At 39.3% G+C, this 19,335-nt stretch overlaps 1 pseudogene; it reads left to right on the top strand.

The window, feature by feature from the left end:
* The first annotated feature begins 3,992 nt into the window (after window positions 1–3,992).
* On the top strand, window positions 3,993–8,965 carry LOC105539773 (annotated as a pseudogene).
* Window positions 8,966–19,335: the final 10,370 nt, after the last annotated feature.

Genomic DNA, 19,335 nt, shown 5'->3' with positions numbered 1-19,335 from the left:
CAGAGATTCTGGTATGTTGTATCTTTGTTCTCATTGGTTTCAAAGAACATCTTTATTTCTGCCTTCATTTCGTTATTTACTCAGTAGTCATTCAGGAGCAGGTTGTTCAGTTTCCACATAGTTGTGCGGTTTTGAGTGAGTTTCTTAATCCTGAGTTCTAATTTCATTGCACTGTGGTCTGAGAGACAGTTTGTTGTGATTTCTGTTCTTTTACATTTGCTGAGGACGGCTTTACTTCCAACTATGCGGTCAATTTTGGAATAAGTGACTAGCGCCCACAGGCCTCATCCTCCTCCATGATGCCCTTGCTGCTGACAGAGGGAACGCAGGTGTTGGCGCCCAAGTGGATACCTAAGTCACAGGTGTACGTCTGCTGCCACTCAGTCACCTTGATAGGCTGCTCCATCAGGTTCATCACCTCCATCGTGGCTACTGGGGGCACAAAGGAGGAAGTCAGGAAGATAATTATACTATTGAAAGCATAAAATTTAAATTATAGATGGGGGAACATTTACAGACTGTAAGAAAATATTTGCAAATTATGTATTTGATAAAAGTCTTGGCCAGGCATGGTGGCTCATGCCTGTAATCCCAGCATTTTGGGAGGCTCAGGCGGGTGAATCACTTGAAGTCAGGAGTGCGAGACCAACCTGGCCAATACGGTGAAACCCTGTCTCTACTAAAAATGCAAAAATTAGCTGGGCATGTTAGCAGGTGCCTGTGATCCCACCTACTTGGGAAGCAGATGCAGGAGAATCACTTGAACCTGGGAGGTAGAGGTTGCAGTGAGCTGAGATCACACCATTGTACTCCAGCCTGGACAACAGAGCGAGACTCTGTCTCAAAAAAAAAAGTCTTGTATGTGGAATATATAGAGAGCTCTTACAACTCAATAATAAGACAAATAACCTAATTAAAAATGACAAAAAATAGTTGAATAGATATTTCACCAAAAAAGACATACAAATGACTGATAAGTACATGAAAAGATGCTCAACATATTTAGTCATTAGAGAAATGCAAATAAAAAAACACAATGAGATGTGTATTCACATATACAAGAATAGCTACAATATAAAAGACAAGACTTTAATAAGTGTTAAGGAGGATGTGGATAAATAGGAACCCTAATACACTGGTGGTGGGAATGTAAAATGATACAGCAACTTTGGAGAAAGCATCTATTGAAGAAAAATGAGAACAATGTTTACATGAGACTTTTATATAAATGTTCATAGCAGTATTATTTATCATAGCCAAACCCCAAAACAATCCAAATGCCCATCAACTGAAGAATGAATAAACAAATTGTGGCATACCCATACAATGGAATTTCAGTTGGCAATTAAAAGGAACAAAATACTGATACATGCTATGTGGATGAACATCAAAAAATATTTGCTAAGTGAAAGAAGCCAGACACAGAAGACTGCATATTGTATGATTCCATCTATATGAAATGCCCAGAATAGGCAAATCTATAGAGACAGAAATTAAGTAGTGGTTGCCTAGGCTGGGAATAAGAATGGAGATCGAAAATGGGCATGAGAGGTCTTATTGGGGTTATGAAAATGTCCTAAAATTGGATTTGTGTGATGGTTGCAAACTATAAATTTACTAAAAAGAATTTAATTGTACACTTTAAATGAGGCAATTTTATGGTATATAAATTAGATTTCAATAAAGCTGTTAAAAAAACATTTAATAATTTAGGTTGCAGGCATTCCTTTCTATATTTTGTACTGAATTTTTTCTTATTTCCTTATCGAACTTAAATTCGAGGATATGTTTGTGTATCTTTTGTTAAATTAAGGAATACTTCTTAATTGAAGGAAATTCAGAAAATATATACAAAAAAATTATTTCCATAATTCCACTCCCTAAACTAAACACTGTTAGTATTTTAGTGTATACCTTTTGTAGGGGGCATCCGCTAGAGTCCTCATATTCATGGCTGCCCATTAGCTTTTGGATAATCTTTCTATACGACAGGTCCTTGAATTACATCTTTTTTTTCAGAATCGTTTTGTTATAACATTGATGAGAAAAAAAAATGATTCCTGGCTGGGGCCACGGTCTGTGTGGAGTTTGCACATTCTCCCCATGTCTGCGTGGGTTTTCTCCAGGTATTCCGGTTTCCTCCCTCCTCCCAAAGATGTGCATGTTAGGTTAATCTGTGTGTCTACATGGCCCCAGTCTGAGTGAATGTGAGTGTGTATGTGAGTGCACTCTGTGATGGGATGGCATCCTGGCCAGCGTGGGTTCCCATTGGGTACCCTGAGCTGCCGGGATGGCCTCCGGTGACCCACAACTCTGAACTGCAATAACTGGATCTTGCTTGTTTTTATTAATCTGTCTTAAATGTATGTATAGCTCACATCTATTTTAATGTTTAATATTAGACGTGTTTTGGTCTTTATTTAGAATTTTGGTGATGTTTCTGTGACCAGAAATATGCCATAGGAACCTTGTTTATATCACTCTTGTTTACATCAATCTCATCACTCTTGTTTATATCAATTAGCCTATGGGAAAGTTGGCTTCCTTAGGCATTGTACCTAAAGTTTCAGTTTCCAAGAACCTATAGACAACGTTAATTGAGTTTAGGGGATGTGATGGTTTAGAGACCTGTCTGAAAATTCTTGATTCCTCCCATCAAATGGTGTAGTCTAATCCCCTTTTCCTTGAACCTGGGTGAACATCTGTGGTTACCTCCATGACTGGAATGTGGTGGAAATGATGCTGTGTGATTTCTGATCTTATCTTAAAAAAGGCTATATCACTTCTACATAGCTTTCTTTTGGAATACTCACTCTTGAAATTTAGCCACCATGTTGTAAAGAAGCCCAGGCCACATGGTGTCAAATGCTGACTTCCCAAATATCACCAGAACAACACACTGAAGAGACTAAGTTGAATATATTGCTTAAACTGATACTTCATGGAATCTGAGAGAGTCTCAGAGCAGGAGGACAAGGTCTGATGCTATATTGAGAGCTGGGAGTTTGGTTTACGAGAGTCTTTCAACACAGGAGCTTGATTAGAATAGGATAAGGATCTTAGGATTGGTGGATACTACAAGGTAAGTGTTTTGAGGCTAGAGGCTCAAATAATCTTACAATGTAAACTCTTCTACTGAAGAATGATACAACTTTCAGGAACTCCTGTAAAAAGCAATAATTTTACTTGCAACTTTTTTCTTTCTGGGCAATAGTCTACTGGAATACTAAAGTTATACTAACAAAGACAATGGAATAGTAAAGTCAGATTAATGTACACAGTAAGCTGTGTAGGGGTAGACAGTTTGTCTCTTTGTGGACAGGCCACATGTAGGTGTCTGGCCAATGGCCTCAGTTAAAGTCTCAACCTGAAAGCCATCATCAGTCACCAGACATGTGAGTGACTGAGATTTCATGTGATTCTATCCCCAAGCTTACACTGAATGAAACAGATTGTCTCTTGTTCAAATTTCACATTTGTGGGCAAAATACATGTTGCTTTAAGACATTAAATTTTGGGATGGTGTATGTGTTATGGTTAATTTTAGGTGTCAACTTGATGAGATTAAAGAATACTTAAAAACCTGGTAAAGCATTATTTCGGAGTGTGTCTGTGAGGGTGTTTTCAGAAGAGTTTAGCTGTGAGTCAAAATAGACTTCGTGGAGAAGATCTACCCTCTATGTGGGCAGGTACCATCAAATCTACTGGAGGTCCAGAAAGAACAAAGCAGAGAAAAGATGAATGTGTAGATCTGCTAAAGCTGGGGCACACTATTCCTCTCCTGTACTTAGAAAACAACTCCAGGCTCCCTGGCCTTTGGACTCCAACATAGGAGTATAAACTCAAATTCACAGCCCCACTTGCAACTACTGTACAGGGATGTGACCTAGACCCTAGCAATCCAATGCATCCATGTGAGATTCTGGTTTAGAAGGCAGCAATCTTTGGTGCTTCCATTTCTCCTGGAGATGTGCCTAGCATCTACTGGTACAATGACAGCAGCTTTCTGGTGATTGCAAAGTTGAGTTCCTGCCACAGATGTGGCATAAGGATAGTGGCAATGCAGGCTTCCTCTAGCAATCAGTGGCAGTAGTTTATCAAGTCTGTTTTGAGGCATGGTTTCAGGTCTATTCCTGGAAGTTAGGCTTCAAGCTCAATTTACCAGGGCTCTGAGAAATTGTGAGAACTATTAATGAATGACTTTTCTACTTAATAACCAACCTGATTGAGAAATTGGTGCCAAAAGAGGTTGCAAGCAACAGATTCTCAGGAAAATAAGGGGAAATCTCAGATTTATTACCTCTTCTAATTATTGTTGATATCTCTAAAAACTCAACCAGTAGTCTAAGACATGCTCAAATCAAAGAAATAGCTAATTATTATCTACGCTTATTAGGAATAATGTGCTCATTTTGGGCAAGACTCTGAAGGATCTAGTAGTAGTTGGAATAGAATAATATGAAAGCCTTAAATAATTAAAAATTTGCAGTATAGCCTAGCTGCTTCTAGCTGAATTTGGCAGCTTAAAGAAAAGAAAAGCAACCTCAAAGCCTTAATGTCTTATATCAAGACAAAACCAAAAAATTGTGGAACTTCTACGATTTTATTCAAAGAATCTCTTATCACTTGCAGCCACTGGAGTGAGATAGTTGAAAACAGAACTCAAATTTTGAGTCTTGGGCTGCTGCATAAAAACATCGGTTTACCAGATATTTTACATAAAAGTTATATTTGGATTAGGAGAGAGTGGGATCCCAAGAATTGAAATGGGGACATATGGCCAGACTCATATAACTCAGTACCCCAAACCCCGTATAATCTTCCTTTCTCTCCTGGTTGATGAGGCTGTTCCTTCATTCTTTGAAGACCCTGTAACAACCTTGCTAAGAGTGTTACCTTGAAAAGGTGAGAAAATTCTATTTAGCCCACTACCTCTGATTATTGCAAAACCTAAACTAAAATCAGGTCATGGCAGGCTCCAGTTGCCAAATTGCAAATTTACTAATGTATATTGGCTAGAATCATAATAGGTTCAGTGGGTGCTATACCGAGTGAAGGAAGGACAGAATACTAGATAAGGCTGAGTTCATTGTTTAAGAAGCACTTACCAGGAGATTCTGATTCCATTGTGTTAGGTTAAGATGCTGGGAGTGGTTCCAATTGTTTGTTTAGTTGAACTCAATAAGGGGGCCAGAGTAAAAGAAGTTGAGATGCTAAGTTTCTCAGTATGATATATGTGAAGGAATCCAAAGACTTAGAAATTTTGTGGTGGATTTATTATGCATTACTTATTTTACTTATTTACTCATTCAACTCACATCATTTGATAGGTTTAGTAGACCTCTACTTTATACTTGAAGCTTCTGTCATAATCTTCTGTAGCAGTGTGTAAGATACATAGGTAGTGAACCAAGTTCTCACCCTAACACATAATTAAGTCTAAAACATGATTAACCATAACCCATTACTCATTTCCTGACCTTTTTCAAACACAAAGAAACTCATACATTCTTTCTAAAGACAGAATGCAGGGCACTCGATTTGTGACTAGAGACGGCTAATGCCTCATGGCCTTAGAAGGTAGTGGGAAAAGTATTCCACATTGCTTTGCTTCCACTGGCCACTTGAAGTAGCAGCCAGTTGTGCTATGTATTAAGTTACAGTCTCAAGTTGCATGACACTGCCATGTCCCAATTTGTGAGATCAGTACAAAATTACAAGTTAGGTCAGTGATTTTCAACTGTGAGTAATTTTGCCCACTAGAGAATATTTGGCAATGTCTATAGACATTTCTGATTGTCAAAAGTGGGAGGATACTAACTGACACTTAGTGACTGGAGATCACAAATGCTACTAAACATCCTACGATGCACAGGACAGTTCCCCCCACAACGAAGAATTATCTAGCCCAAAATATCAATAGTGCCAAGGTTGGGAAACCCTGGGTTAGGTGTATATAAAATATGTACTGGAAATAGAGGCTGAACAGCCCTGCCATCTTACATATGGAGTATGAGTCAGCAAACATTTTTTTAAAGTGCCGGATGGTAAATATTTTAGGCTTTGTGGGTCATAAGGTCTCTGTTGCAACCATAGACAATACTCATAAATGAGAGTGCCTGTGTTCCAATAAAACTTTATTTACAGAAACAGGTTATAGGTTAGATCTGGCCTGCAGGCAATAGTTTGCCAACCCTTGATATAGAGATTAGCCTGAATGCTCTTACTACAGTATTTTTTTCTTTATTGTATGATGGTAATCTACAACAATTTTATTGTTTGATGATGCATTTATTTTTCAATAAACCTTTTAGTTGCAATGAGTTTTTTAAAGTGAAGCTCAGGCTCTGTAGCCTGGAGCCTCCCTTGGGTGGGTGCTCCAAGGAGGAGTTTTTGTTGGCCAGGGTTGGGGAAGGAAGGTAGAAAGTGGGTACTCATTGCACATGGAAGCAGGAATCAGTTTCCAGTGGGCAGGGGAGTGTGCACACCACGGAGCAAGGCTGTAGGGGATAGGGTAGAGGTTAGGAAGAAGAGGAGGAGCATGCTCCCACATCTACCAACCCATTAAGTCTATTAGGGTCTTGGTTGGTCATCTCTGCGAGTGTGGGACCTGTGCCCACCTCTTCTTTGGGAGGGGAGAGGGATAGAAAGTCCCTCACCTCTCAGCCTGCCTGAGTGGGAATTGGTATGTCTTCTAAAGGGTGAGGTGGCTTTGATCCTGGGTTGCCAGCCAGCACCATGGAAGAGGTAGCTGGATACCTGGAGGATAAAGAGAAAAACTGACTGCCCTACAGACCTGAAAATGGCCACCTCCAAAGGCCAAGAATGCTGGTACCAGGAAGACATGCTGACTTTGCCGCAATGCTTGAAAAATTACTTTACAGCCAATGACAGCTCCAAGTTCAAAACTATCTAGTCACATATGAAGTGGGAAAATGTAGCATTTAAGGACTTTTCTGTGGGTTTGAATGGGTAGAGATTTCTAACAAGGCCAGGAAGTTCCATACATTGACAGAATTGATCCTCAATGCTCAGAAACATGTTACAAATCCTTACAAAGGCAAAAAAAAAAAAAAAACCTGCAGATTTCCCAAGGAATTCCTTGATTCCTTATTTCCCTTCTTCATGAAGAAGCAGGACAAGTATGTGAAACTCCCCTTGAGATGAGCAATCTGGACCTGACCAAGATTATATCCAAGAAATCCAAGCAGTTTCCGGAGAAGAAGATGAAATATATTCAGGGCTTCCATAAGGAGAAACAAAAGTTCTGTAGAAACCTGACCCAATTCAAAGAGGATCACTCTGACCCAATCCAGAATGACAAGAAGTCAGATATCCCCAAGAAGCCCCAAATTCCCCAGCAACTGTGGTACACTCATGAGAAGAAGGTGTATCTCAAAGTGAGCCCAGTTACCACTACAAAGGAGGTAAGGAGGTGAAGGACTTCCTAGGAAGCAGTGGTCTCAGCTCTTGGACAACAAGAGGCTGAAATGGATTAATAAGGCCCTGGAGCAGCAGAAGGAATATGAGGAGACGATGTGGGACTATATCCAGAAGCACCTTGAGCCAAGGTGGGGTGGGCATCACCAAGTTCACCCTCACCAAGGCTGAGAATGGCAGCTCAAGGACAAGTTTGATGGATGACCCACCAAGCCACTTCCAAAAAGCTACTTGCTGTACTGAGAAAAGCTCATGGCTGACATGAAGGACACACCCAGCAGAGAGTGCATGGTGCTGTGCAGCCAACAGTGGAAGCTCCTCTCCCAGAAGGAGAAGGATGCCTATCACAAGAAGTACATTCAGAAAAAGAAACATTATGAGGTGGAGCTCCTCCATTTACTTGGAGCCTTCCCCAAGGAGGAGCAGTAGTGGGTCCTGGGGAAGGAGAAAATGTTGAATAGCAACAAGAAGCAAGCCACCAGCCTGGCCTCCAAAAAGCCATCCCAAGATGGGGGTAAGGGCAACTCAGAGAAGCCTAAGTGGCCTATATTGGACATGTTCATTTCTTTTTCTTTGAGGAGAAGTGGTAGCAGTTGTGGGAGGAGCAGCCTGAGCTCTCTGGGAGTGAGTGGACCTACCTGATGGCCAAAATGTGGAATGATCTGGGAAGAAGAAGGCCAAGAACAAGGCCCAGGAGGGAGTACTAGGCCAAGGGCAAGCTGCCAGAGTCACCCAAGACAGCAGAGATCTGACAACAGAGCATCATTAGTGACTACATGGCCCAATTGAAGAACAACTGGGTGAAGCCCTCAAAAGCCATGGAAATGACCTGGAATAACATAAAGAATAAGGAGAAACTGCTATGGATTAAGAAGGCAGCTAAACATCAAAAGTGATATGAGAGAGAGCCGAGCGAGATGCAGGCATCTCTGGCTGCTAGAAACTCTTCCAAGAAGATAAAGTTCCTGGGAGAAACCAAGAAGCCTCCCATGAACAGTTCCCAGGAGCTGCTGTCCAATGGGGAGCTGAACCACCTGCCACTGAAGGAACGCATTGTGGAGATTGGCAGCCACTGGCAGCACATCTCCCAGAGCCAGAAGGAGCACTACAAAAAGCCGGCCAAGGAGCAGCAGAAGTGTACAAAGTACACCTGGGCCTCTGCATCAACAGTCTCCCCAGGACCATGTAATTTATAGAGTACATCTCCAATAAATGTAAGAGCGTGACTAAGCTTTGAGACCTGCACTCCAAGTCCAGCTGGACTACTCTGAAGTCCAATTAGGAGTCTGAGGAGAAGGACAACGAGGATGAAGAGGAAGAAGAGGAAGATGATGAGACTAGTGACTCCTCTGAGGATGGTGGGGACTCCTCCAAGTCCAGCATTGAGGATGAGATCAAGGATAGGGACAAGAATAAGGAGGATGACAAGGATAAGGATGATGAGGAGAATGGCAGGGAGGATGAAGACAATGAATCCACCCGCTCCTCCTCTTCAAGGAACTCCTCAGATGCTGACTTCAACTGAGATCAGCCCCACCCTGAGGCAGCCAGGGAGAGCCCAGGCACTCACCTCACAAAATATGGTGGGGATAGGGGGCTGGAGGAGTCCAAATCAGGATCCTACAGCCTCAGAGACATCAGCTCTGGGGGGTCCTCCAGGGAGAGCAACCACCTGACTGAGCCAACACCAGACCAGTCCCCCACACCCCCACCTACTTGTGACTTGTGCTTCAGGCTTGGTTGATGTAACAGGGAGCAGAAATGAGGGGTCCCAGAGAGTTCAGCGAGGTCCTCACAACTGCAGCTCAAACCAAGGTGGGGTGGAAGTTTGGGGGGGACCCTTTCTTTTTCAGAGGGGCTTCCTGCCTGGCCTCCTGCATCGGAATTGGAGGCAGGGAACATTTTGGGAGAGGAGGGTACGTGCCTTTGAGAAAAGAGGCACTGCCCTGATGGCCCTCTCCCCTGTCCGCTGTAGGAAGGAGGTGTCTGGACCCGCTTATTGGGGAGGGGACAGAAGTGTGTTTTATATGCATATATATTAAGCTGTAAACAAGATGCTTCATTCTGAAAAAAATGAAGCACATGATTATTAATAACAACCGAATTACTGACTTTCTGTTTCTCAAGACAGTTGATCATGGACATGTAATTTGCACAAAAGTTTAAGAGCCATTTACCAGCCACCCTGGGAGCCAAAATAATATCAATGACTGGCTACATAAAATCCAAGGAGGTAGATCTGTGAAAGATATATACACATTTATTTCAAAACTTCATAGTTTCTTTTTTAAATTTATTTTACTTTAAGTTCCGGGATACATGTGCAGACCGTGCAGGTTTGTTACATAGGTATACACGTGCCATGGTGGTTTACTGCACTTAGAAAACTTCATAGTTTCAAAACTTCATAGTTAATTTAAGAAGCCTGGGCCTGAAGATGGCAATTTAACATGTATTAATATGTCTTCAGAAGGTGTATTTACATATCACTCAGTAAAGCATGACTTTTAATTTAGATCAAATCATCATTTTCCTAAATTAATGCCATTCATTTTTATTCCAAGTGTGCATGCGCATATATTAAAAATGAACTGATAGATGTTATTGTGTTCACTTCATTAGCAGAGCTTTGCAAAGAATTAAGCGAGGTCAGTTTTAAATCAGTGATATTTAATGCTTCAAATAAAACAATCTATTAATTCCAATGATGGCTAAATTTTTCTCACCCAACTCATTGAATCAAAGTAAAATTTTTAGAAGTTCATTCTATCAAAGTGAAATATGATATTGTTTTGAATTCTATTGAAAATTCATTTTAAAAGTTCAACATTGAGGATTCAGTTATTTGTTTTGTGATATAATATGAAAGTTATTATTTTTTTGTGTGAAGCACAGTGTTATGGTAAAAACAAGGTTTTTTTTTTTAACTAAATGAAGTTGCCTATGGAGCAGAAGTGTACTTGAATTGGTTGACATGCACACATAATTCAAAATGATTGCAAGAGAGCTATGATATTATACCACTCAGAAAAGGCAGTTGTCACAATTTACCAAGGCTTTATAAGCATGCACACGGGCACACATACACACACACACAGATTAATTGAAGTAAAAATATTTTCTGATAAAGTTCATATCGAATTAAAAAATGTAGTATGGCAGCACATGATTTCTCTCAAGGTGAGGAAAAATGTATATAAGAAAGTCTGATGGAAATTTAAAAATTAAAATAAATTTTAAGTACAATTTTCAAATTGATATTTTGGCCTCCTTCTTCCCAGAAAGGTTGTAGTAGGCAACACCAAAGTAACATTTCCATAAAAATAAAATATTTTTTCTGGAAACATTTAAATGAGCTAAAATTTATATTTCCCTATATTTCAATATTTTAATGACTACTGTGTATAACTTGCTAGCTAGGTACAGTTGTTTTACTAAGATTTGTGCAAGAAGTCACCCTAATCTTTTAACTTTTATATGTGTAAAAATATATAATATATATAATATAACAAATGATGCTCTTAAATATTTGCTCTAGGCTTCCTGCTAACCTCCACAGAAAGCACTTGGACTCCTAAGAAATAAATACAATGAGATAGAACAGGTCACTAATAAGGAAATAAATTGATAGTCCCTCTCTGCTGCTCAGAGCTGTTGTTGAGATGAATTTAATAATAGGATCACCAAAAAGTTGTTGAGCTCCAAATAAAAGACCTCTTAGGAAGCCGCTAAGGAGGAAATGGTATTTTCTGGCCCTCCACTACTGTGCCCTGTGTTCCTGTAGGTATCTGTTACTTTTCAGCTGCCCGGTATCCACTGCCACTTCCCAGGGCACCCCAATTTTCTTTTGGTGAATATCTCTCCCTGATTAGGGTAATCTTGGTGTAAGGTAATTCCAGGTTCCTCCCTCACCCTTTGGAAGCCAAAGGCATCTAGCCTTGCCTACTTTGAGAGCCAGGAAAGAGAAGTTGGTCTGAGCTTGACAAAACTGATACTCTTTCCCCAAACTTTGGATCTTGAGGAATTGATGCAATGAAACAAATGTAGGTCATGCGTTTATTGGTTACTTCCTTCTTTAAATTAGTTGCTATGAATTCTGTGGCCTAGGCCTACAGAGTGACCTTGGTTTCTGTAAGCCCAGGCCTGATTTTCCAGCCTCTGCCTTCGGTTAAACCAAAGATCATTTCAATTACTTGCAAACAGGAATCCCAAATGACACCTCTTCCTTTAGCAGTGCTTTCCCCTACATCTATGTCAAGTAAATTACCCTATAACCTACCCACCTTGCTTGTCTCTGAGAGAAGTCATATTTTTCTAAAAGTAATTTACACTAAGGCCTGAAGAACTCAGTATGTTACTCTTTCTAGGAGTCTTAGAATAGCAGAAAGTTCTTTAAGGAGAAGATGTTAGATAAGCTTTGAAAGGTAGATGTTCAGACATTTGGTCCCTAGATGAATATAGAATGAAATGCTATAATTTATTGAATACTTTACCATATGGGTGTTACTGTGCTAAGTGAGCACTTTGTAGACAATCTTCATGATGATACTTTGAGGAAGGTATTATCATACCCATTTTTATAGCTGAGCAATGAGAGGCTTGGAACAGTAAGAATTTCCTCAAAGTCATCAAGCTAATATTTGAGAAAGCCAAAATTTGAATCTATGTTATTTGGCTCCAAAGTCATTTTCCTAGCCATTACCATGTACTGCCTCTCTGTATGGTAGGAAACTTCTGGGGAAAGAAGGATTTTCTCTCTCGGGCACTCTATAAGCATGTTTTGCCATTTCTATGTGGGAACTAGCCCAGCACATGCACCCAAGTACAACATACCAACATGGAGGCTAACATTTCTTCCCTGTGTGAATCTGGATAGTTTGGTTGGACCAGGCCAGCAGTGTCCTTGTCCAGTTGTTTTTTTTCCAGGACCCAACTATTATTTTAGTAAATTAATGAGGTATAATTTACATATAGTAAAATGTGCAGATTTTATGAGTACCGTTTGGAAAACTTTAGCAAAAACATACAACATGTAACCACCCAGCTCAAGATATAGAACATTTCCATCACCTGGATTTAAAGTCAGTTCCCGCACCCACAGAGGCAACCAGTTTTAAAATTACCACAAGTTGCGCTGTTTTTGAACTTTAAATCCTTGTTTTGTAAGTAGGGTCCCATTCTGTCACCCAGGTAGGAGTGCAGTGGCACAAACATGACTCACTGCAGCCTGGACCTCCTGGGCTCAAGTGATCCTCCTGCCTCAGCTTCCCGAGTAGCTAGGACTATAGGTGCAAGCCCCCATGACTGGCTTATTTATTTGTTTGTTTGTTTGTTTGTTTATTTTGTAGAGACAGGGTCTCACTATGTTACCCATGCTGGTCTTGAACTCCTTAGTTCAAGTGATCCTCCAGCCTTGGCCTTCCAAAGTGCTGGAATTATAGTTATAAGCCACCATGCCCAGCCTGTTTTTGAACCTTATATAAATGGAATCATATAGTATATACTCTTTTGTGTAGGGCTTCTTTCACCCAACCTAATGTTTTTGAGATTAATCTATGCTGTTGGATGCATCATAATTATTTCTTTCTATTGCTCATTCACTGTATGAATATACCCCAAAGTTTTTCGTTTACTCATTTTCCTGTTGATGGACATTTGGGATGTTTTCAGTTAATGGTAGTCCGAATAAAACTGTTCTGAATATTCTTGTCCAAGTCTTTCTATGGATATATACATGCATTTCTTTTGGTTAGTAAATACTTAGAAGTGAAATTGCTAGGTCATTTGAAAATTAGTATTCATGTCCTTAGACCAGTTTTTGATAGGATTGTTTGTTTTTTGCTTGCTGATTTATTTGAGTTCTTTGTAGATTTTGGATAGTAGTTCTTTGTCATTTGTATAGACTGTGAAGATTTTCTCTATACAAATGGCCAACAAGCATATGGAAGAAATGCTCAACATCACTAATTATCAGGGAAATGTAAATCAAAATCACAATGCGATACCACCTCACTCCTGCAAGATGGCCATAATCAAAAAAATTTAAAAAAAAAAACCTAGATGTTGACATGGATGCGGTGAAAAGGGAACACTTTTACACTGTTGGTGGGAATGTAAACTAGTATAACCTATATGGGAAACAGCGTGAAGATTCCTTTAAAAACTACAAGTAGATCTACAGTTTGATCCAGCAACCCCACTACTAGGTATCTACCCAGAGGAAAAGAAGTCATTAAAAGAAAAAGATACTTGCATACGCATGTTTGTAGCAGCACAATTTGTAATTGCAAAAATATGGAACCAGCCCAAATGCCCATCAGTCAATGACAGGATAAAGAAAATGTGGTATATATTCCATGGAATACTACTCAGCCATATAAAGGAATGAAATAATGGTATTCACAGCAACCTGGATGGAATTGGACACTATTATTCTAAGTGAAGTAACTCAGGAATGGAAAATCAAAGCATTGTATGTTCTCACTCATATGTGGGAGCTAAACTATGAGGGCACAAAGGCATAAGAATGATACTTTGGGCTTTGAGGACTTGGGAGGAAAGGGGGGGTGGTGATGGATAAAATACTACACATTGAGCACAGTGTACACTGGTTGGGTGATGGGTGCACCAAAATCTCAGAAATCACCATTAAAGAACTTATTCATATAACCAAACACCACCTGTTCCCCAAGAAACCTATTGAAATAAAAAAACTAAAAATTAAAAAAAAAAACTAATGCAGGAACAGAAAATCAAATACCACGTATTCTCACTTATAAGCGGGAGCTAAATGATAGGAACACATGGACACATAGAGGAGAATAACAGACACTGGGGCCTACGCAAGGGTGACAGATGGGAGGAGGCAGAGGAGAAAAACAAATAAACAAACAACCTAACTGTTGGATACTAGGCTTAGTACCTGGGTGACAAAATCTGAACAACAACACCCCTGTGACATGAGTTTACCTATATAACAAACCTGCACATGTATCCCTGAACCTAAAATAAAAGTTTAAAAAACAAAATCATAAGAGGAAAATATGGAATATTTCATGATTGTAGTTAACCCAATTAGATTAATTAGAATATAGGTTGAATCCTAAACATTAATTATTATCACCATCAAACTCATTGAGTCTCATGTTTTATATTTGTTTCCTATAGATGCTGTATCCACAGATCAATTTTCAAATGCTTTGCTTTTGTTTCTGTAAGTTCAACTTAATGTGTTATAGAGGTTATGAGTTAAATAAACATTTAGATATAACCTAAAAAAAAGAAATTTCTAGGCAATGAGGAAGGAATGTATTACATTTCATTAGAAATGACAAAGATGTACAAGTTTACATTCCTATCAGCAACGTATGAGCATTCCAATTACTCTACGTCTTCACCCACACTTGAGGGGGTGTTTTTTATATTTACCATTTTAGTGAGTATGTAGTTTTATCTCACTGTGGTTTTAATTTGTATTTTCCTCATAACTAATAACATTGAGCACTTTTCATATATTTATTGGCAATTTGGATATCTTCTTTCACGAAGTGCCTGTTCAAGTCTTTTGTTCATGTTTTTATTATTGTTGGCTGATTATGAAAGTGTATGACACCATACTTGACCAGCCATACAATCTTCATTCTAAATGCATGTCAGAAGGCTTAATCACCGACTCAGTGACATTCAATAGTAACCCAAAGCTAAGCTGAAAGAGGTCATATTTATAAGGATTGTCTTGCATTAGATGTTTCTGCCTACTCTTCAAGGCCAGAGGTTTTAAACTGGCAGCAACTGACCAGCTCTGGACTACAGAAGCATTTTGTTCAGTTATTATTTTCACTGATATAGTTGCTAATATATTAAAAGTCAAAATAAATCTGGCAACACAGGGCTTATGCTTCCCTCTGGGAATATTGGCTGAGGCTGAGTAGTAGTAGATGCCCTTAGACTGTGCATGTGCTTTCCAGTTTGACACAGCCCCAGCCCCTACTCCCTATCCTCTTATTCCCAATCTGCTTCACTCACTTACATTGCCTAGTGGCCTCCGTAGACATGGGGGAATTTCCATTCTGCTCACAGAACCAGGCTGGGTTTCTGTGAGAAACTAGTTTATTATTTCCCCATGAATGTTGTGAAATAGATAGTTCACCACATTTCCCTCTTAATGCTACAAATGCACAGGCAAATTTGTGACTCAATTGCAAGAGACCTCATACATTTTATATGTTAAACCTTATATTTAATCTTGTCCCTAACCTTATCATTCTTTATCTTGATTTTTTTTACCTAAAATATCTTGCAGAAAATGTATTTAAATTTTTTTTGGAACAAAGCCTCTGCATATCTATTAGGAATCGTTTCTTAAAAAAAAGGATAGCCAGCCATTAGCTATGGAGCCCACATAACTCATTTTCTTCTCCATCTCATGGAGGATGGTCAAGGGGAATGAGGTAGTGTTAAAAAAAACAGAAGATCCCCTCACCATTTGACATGGGTGTGAAATTTCTCAGCAGGCCCTAGGCCTAGAAGCTCTGAAGAAAATAAGATCCCTGGTGAAAACAAGAAGGAACAGAGTTTACACACATCTGGTCAGATCATATTACAAAAAAATGTTGCTATATCACTGCACATGTATTGAAATGCTAATGCAGAGAAACTGGATCACTCATACATTGCTAAAGATAATGGAAAATGGTGTGGCTACTCTGAAAAAGCACATGACAGTTTCTTACAAAACTAAACACATGCTTATCATACAACACAGCAATTTCACTCTTGAGCATTTATCCCAGAGAAATGAAAATATATGTTCACACACACACAAATGTACGTGGATGTTATAATATTCAAACACTGGAAATGACCCAGATGCTCTTTAAGGAGTGAATACTTAACTGTGGTATATCCATACCATGAAATACTACTCAACTGTAAAAAGGAACATGCTATCAATATGCATAACAACCTAGATGGATCTCCAGGGAATTATGCTGAGTAAGAAAAGGTAATCTCAAAAGTTTACATACCATATGATTTCATTCAGTCCATAATGAATGAATTTTATATAACATTCTTGAAATGAAAAAATCATAGTTATGGAAACCAGATTAATGGTTGCTAGGGGTTGGCAGGTGGTGGTGGCAGAAAGGAGGTGGTTGTGGCTATAAAGGGTGCATAAGGAGTTCCTTGTAATGGGACTGTTCTGTAGTTTTAAAATTTTATAATTATGATTATTATTGTAGAGACAGGATCTCACTATGTTGCCCAGGCTGGACTTAAACTTTTGGGCTGAAGCAATCCTCCTGCCTCAGCCTCCTATGTGGGACTATAGGCATGGGCCACCACACCCAGCTATTTTCTATCCTGACTATAGTGGTGATCACATAACACTACAAATGTGATAAAATTGCATAGAACTAAATACACACACACGACTGCGTGTACAACTGGTGAGATCTGAATAAGTTTGGTAAACTGTATCAACATCAATTTCCTGGTTGTGATATTGTACTATAGTTAGGAAAGATGTTACTATTGAGGGAAACTAGGTAAACAGTAAATGGGATCTCTCTCTCTCTCTGTATTACTTCTTAAAGCTGCATGCAAATCTACATTTATCTCAAGATAAAAAGTGAAAAAAAAACCCACTACACAAAAGTATTGATTAAAAACTTAACTTCAAGCCAATTTAAGCAATATTAAAGCAAAAGGATTTAGGTAATTATGTACAATTTAATAACATAATATATATTGTCCATTATATACCTTATTGGTCTGGCAAAGAGCCTGTTTCAGTTACTATGGCTGTGTAACAAATCACCCCAAAACTTGGTAGCTTGAAATAATGACAACATTAATTTTGCTCATAAATTTGTAATTTGAGCAAGACTCAGTGGAATGGCTCATCTCTCTGTTCCATATGGCATTGTGTTTTTTTTGTTTGTTTTGTTTTTGTTTTTTGTTTTTTTTTTTTGGAGGGGAAGGGATGCCTAAAGACTGGGGACAGAAATCATCTGAAAACTCACTCACTTACATGTTTAGTGATCGATGCTGACTGATTTATGCTGAGATCATGGCTGGAAATGTCAACTGGGACATCTCCATGTGACCTCTCCATATAGGTTAGGCTTCCTCATAACATGGAGTCAATGATGAGAGTCTCCAGAAAGATAGAGAGCCCAGTGAAAATTAATCATGTTTATGAGCTAGCCTCGGAAGTCATGCAATGTCACTTCTGCCACAGTCTCAGTCCTGTCCAGATTTAAGGGGAGTAAACGTAGACTCTTGATATAGGAGTGTTAACATCACAATGTAAGGTGATCGTGCTGGAAGGGATATATTGTGGCCATCTTTGGCAAATACAATTTAGTACAGGGCTGACACAGAATAAATAATATACAATTTTAATAAATGAAAGGAGAGAGAGGGAGAGTGACTAACTAAGTATATGCTTTGTTACCTCTTTTTGCACCACTCTTACCCTCATCTTTGCCCTGCTGGGTAAATACCTTCAGTTCCACATTTTGAAAACCTGGTTCTCAGAAATATGTTAACACTTCTCTCCCTAGAATATATTGACTGTTATGGTGGCTTTGGAATGTGTCAACTTGGCAAGGCTCAACTACGTTTTTGAGATATCCCCTTCCTATATGTTGCTGGTTAAAGTGGGCCACAAGAGAAATTCTTATGTAAGATTAGGATAGCAGAAGAGAACAACAGCCATTTTGTAACTCCCACATCGTCACTGATCTGCTAACTGTCCTCATTGGAGAGAGTCAGCAGCTGGGCTTTAACTGCTCCACTCTCCCCTGACTCCTCTTTCCGATGCTTCTACTCCTGCGTAAGGTGTGTGGGTTTAGCCCTGTGATGAAGGCTCCCCAGCTTCTACAAAACAATCATACTATTCGGTCTGTGCAAAGGTAATTGCAGTTTTTTTTGCCATTTCTTTCAATGCTAAGGTCAGAGTCAACAAGAACTGTCACAGGTTTCAGCCCATCCTTGTCTTCAGCTTGTGCTTGTGGGTTCCAGCTTACTGTTGCTTTCTCTCATTTCATAGCCATCTTCCCTTCCCCAACTGCCTGCCCTGTGGACTTTAAGCTCCAGCATCACAAGTGGCAAAGACAACCTTACTCAGACTACTTAACCAACTTCCACCAATTGTGTAAGGTTAAATCTGTTTGTGTGTGTGTACCTGTGTGTAGTGGTTTTCTTTCTCTGATTGAACCCTAGATGATACAGATGGCATCAGAAGTCCCCAGATCAAGTATTAAACTACATGTGAATTAATTTTAAGCAGCTTTATTGAGGTCTAACTGGCATACATACATGTTGATTTTTTTTCATTCATCCCACATTCAATATATATTTAAACCTCTACTATATCTCTATTCATATAGTCTTCATTTTCAATAAGACAGTTTCTTTAAAAGTGGGACAAAGTGTGATTTAACTTTTGATATTTTTGAAAGATCTGTTAAATAAATAGATGCGAAAATATTTTTTTGTGGGAAACTCAACCCCATTTTTCTGTGGTGGAAAAGAGATGTAAGTATTCAAGACTTTTCAGGAATAATTTTGTTTTATTTGGGGACTTTTAAAGGCCAGATGAAATGCTGGGATTTCAAGCTGTGAAATAGATGTTTTGGTTTTAGGCAGGGGAGGAGGAGGAATATTTATGTACATGCTGTTGTTTAGCTTTCACGTATGCTGTGTCTTTGTAGCACCTCCTGAGGAGCTGGAGAGAGGAAAACAATGAGAGAACAAAGACCCTCTTCACACACACACACACACACACACACACACACACACAGCCATTCCTGGGTATTCTTTACTCTCTGGCTCTGAGGAAGGGGAATTGAGTTGATTTGGTAATTTATCCGAAATAGTCTCCATCAA

Source organism: Mandrillus leucophaeus, unplaced genomic scaffold (assembly GCF_000951045.1).
Source record: "Mandrillus leucophaeus isolate KB7577 unplaced genomic scaffold, Mleu.le_1.0 Scaffold209, whole genome shotgun sequence".
Classification (NCBI taxonomy): Eukaryota; Metazoa; Chordata; class Mammalia; order Primates; family Cercopithecidae; genus Mandrillus; species Mandrillus leucophaeus.
The sequence above is the reverse complement of the archived record's forward strand: the minus strand, read 5'-3'. Positions and strand labels throughout refer to the sequence as shown.